At 39.9% G+C, this 3,533-nt stretch overlaps 1 pseudogene; it reads left to right on the top strand.

The window, feature by feature from the left end:
- Positions 1 to 1,484: 1,484 nt before the first annotated feature.
- LOC122800316 lies at positions 1,485 to 2,864 on the top strand (annotated as a pseudogene).
- Positions 2,865 to 3,533: the final 669 nt, after the last annotated feature.

Raw genomic sequence — 3,533 nt, 5'->3', positions numbered from 1 at the left:
TATGTGTAGTTGTTGGCATTTGCATGTATATCTGTTCATATATTTGTAGATATATATGTATATATATATATATATATATATATATATATATATATATATATATATAAATAAAAATGTAAATGTTCGTTTATTCAAAATCTTAAATCTCTGAAAGTTCTTTACCGATTGCTTTGAAATTTTCACACAATGTTGCATTCGAATACGCGCGTGTTTTTATATATAGATGTCACAGTGTGCATTCGAATACGCGTGTGGATTCTATATATTTGTATACAAATATGCAATTTTATATGTTTTTGTTATAACTTTCTTTCTTCTTTTTCAGTGCAATCAATCTGCTTTAGTTCATCCAAATAATGCCTCACAGAAGATCAAACTTAGGACGTCGTACTCGCGGAGCGGAAGCAGTGCGACGAGTAATTGCAAATCAAACTGAGGAAGAACAGGCATCAGCGAACGAGCGAAACAGACAAAGAATGGCTCAAATATGTGCCGAGGAAGCAGCAGAGCGACATGCAGCCAGACTTGAGGATGCACGGTTGCGAGCATGGCGATCGCGTTCTGCAGCTTCAGATCTGCTTCGTTCTCAACAGAATGAACGCGACAGGCTGAGAGTGGCTGAAAGACGTCAATGAGAAAGAGCAGATCAGCGTCAAACACGACTCCGTCCTCAGCAATCATGCGATTACAATCGCCTTGCATTCCGGTGCAACCCAGCTGATGATTATAGTTTGAGCCGGCATGTTCTCATCAGCACTATGACTGAAATGTGTCCTTATTGCAAGGCTCTGAAATTTAATGGAGAAACGAAAGGAATGTGTTGCGCCGCCAGAAAAATTAAACTGCCTCAACTTGGAGAACCGCCACAGCCATTAAAAACTTTGCTTGCCGGATATACCGCCGAATCAAAGCATTTCCTATCTAACATCAGGAAATACAACTCATGCTTCCAAATGATGTCGTTCGGCACAGAAATCATAACAGCTCAATTCATGCCAACTTTCAAAGTGAAAGGACAAATTTATCATAAAGCCAGCTCCCTGCTTCCGTTCCCAGATGGTCAACATAAATTCCTACAAATGTATTTCATCGATGATGGCATTGATGAATTGAATGCACGCTGCGGAATTTCTACCGGCATACAAAGGTCCATCGTTTCCCAACTGCAAGAGCTTCTTCACAAAAAAAACAATTTAGTGCATTTGTTCAAAACAGCAATTGACATGATGCCATCTGATACACACAAGATTGTTATTCATGCTGACAAAACACCTGCTGGAGAACATGTGTGAAGATTCAATGCTCCAACTATAGATGAAGTGGCAATTGTTATAGTCGGAGATCAATTCCAACCTAGAGATATTGTTCTTCATCGGAGAAACGATCAATTGACAACACTTGCAGAAACTCATCGATGCTACGATGCCCTGCAATATCCAATCATTTTTTGGGATGGTGCCGATGGATATCACTTCAACGTTAAGATGATAAATCCAGTCAGTGGCGAAGAAACAAATATGAAATACAGCGCAATGAACTATTATTCATACCGATTAATGATTCGAGAGAATGAAGACAATCACATTTTGAAATGCCGTCAATTGTTTCACCAATACATCATAGATATGTATGCAAAAATCGAAACAGAATGTTTGATATTCATCCATTTGAATCAGACCAAGCTTCGCTCTGAAGAATACGTTCATTTGCGAGATGCAGTTGTAAATGATGGTAATACAACTAACGTTGGAAGACTAACGATTTTGCCATCTTCATATACAGGCAGTCCATGTCATATGCATGAGTACGCTCAAGATGCAATTGTGTATGTTCGTCACTACGGGCATCCAGAACTATTCATTACATTCACATGCAATCCAGCTTGGGACGATATACAACAGCTCTTACTTCCTGGGCAATGGCCGGTGGATAGGCATGACATCACAGCACATGTTTTCAGACAGAAGCTGAAATCGCTGATGGATTTCATGGTAAAACATGAAGTGTTTGGCTCTGTGCGCTGCTGGATGTACTCAGTGGAATGGCAAAAGAGAGGATTGCCACACGCACATATACTAATCTGGCTCTATAACAAAATCACTTCAAACGAAATTGACGATGTAATATGCGCTGAAATACCCGATGCTGACGTCGATAAGGATTTGCATGAAGTTGTGATGAAAAATGTGATACATGGACCTTGCGGTACACTGAATTCAAATTCACCATGCATGATAGACGGAAAATGCTCTAAGCGATATCCTTGAGCATTAGTATCCAACACAGTTACAGGAAACGATGGATATCCTTTATACAGAAGAAGATCAGCAGAAGATGGCGGTAAATTAGCAACCATACAAATGCGAAACAGTGACATCAAAGTAGATAACCGGTGGGTTGTTCCATATTCGCCTTTGCTATCAAAAACATACAAAGCGCACATAAACGTGGAATACTGTAACTCCGTTAAATCGATCAAGTACATTTGTAAGTACATGAATAAAGGCAGCGACATGGCAGTTTTTGGTGTGCAACCAGAAAGAAGTGATAGGAATGTGGTTATACATATCGATGAAATCGCACAGTATCAGGCTGGAAGATACATAAGCAGCAATGAAGCTGTATGGCGAATTCTTTCATTTCCCATACATGAACTAAGTCCAGCTGTTGTTCACTTAGCAGTACATCTAGAAAATGGACAATGCATTTATTTCACAGCTGCAAATGTGCAACAAATAGCCCTGAATCCACCGGCTACAACGTTAACTGCTTTCTTCACATTATGTCACAATGACACGTTTGCGAAAACACTGCTGTATTCGGAAGTGCCTATGTATTACACATGGAATGCGAGTAGAAAATAATTTGAACGACGCAAACGAGGAGAGCGAGTCGACGGACAACCTGGCATATTCAAAGAAACTACGATAGGCAGACTGTACACCGTGCATCCCAATCAAGATGAATGCTTCTTTCTTCGCATGCTGTTGGTAAATGTGCCCAGTCCAACGTCTTTCCAGCAATTGAGAATTGTCAACGGCGTTACACATGCCACTTTCTGCAGTGCATGTCAAGCTCTGAATTTATTGGAGAATGACCGACACTGGGATGTATGCATTAATGACGAGTGCAATACGTCACATCCAAATCAAATTCGTGCATTGTTTGCAATCATTTTGACCGCCTGCTCTCCTTCATCTCCAACAGAGTTATGGGAGAAATATAAATCGCACATGGCTGAAGATATTTTCCATCGAATACGCAAGGAAAATTCAAATATGAACATGGATTTCACAGCAGAAATCTACAATGAAGTGTTGATAATGATTGAAGATTTGTGCTTAGAAATCGCGAACAAAGTTCTCAATCAATTGGGAATGCCATCACCGAATCGATCTGCTGCTGCTTCATTCGATGTAGAATTGCGTCGTGAACAAAATTACAACACGGGTGATCTTTTGTCGTATGTGCAATCAAATATTCCTAAGCTAACGCTTGAGCAAAAAGGCATTTACGATCAAATAATGCAAACT

This window comes from Protopterus annectens, chromosome 4.part0 (assembly GCF_019279795.1).
Source record: "Protopterus annectens isolate FY-2018-M chromosome 4.part0, PAN1.0, whole genome shotgun sequence".
NCBI lineage: Eukaryota > Metazoa > Chordata > Ceratodontiformes > Protopteridae > Protopterus > Protopterus annectens.
This window is presented reverse-complemented; position numbering and strand designations above follow the sequence as displayed.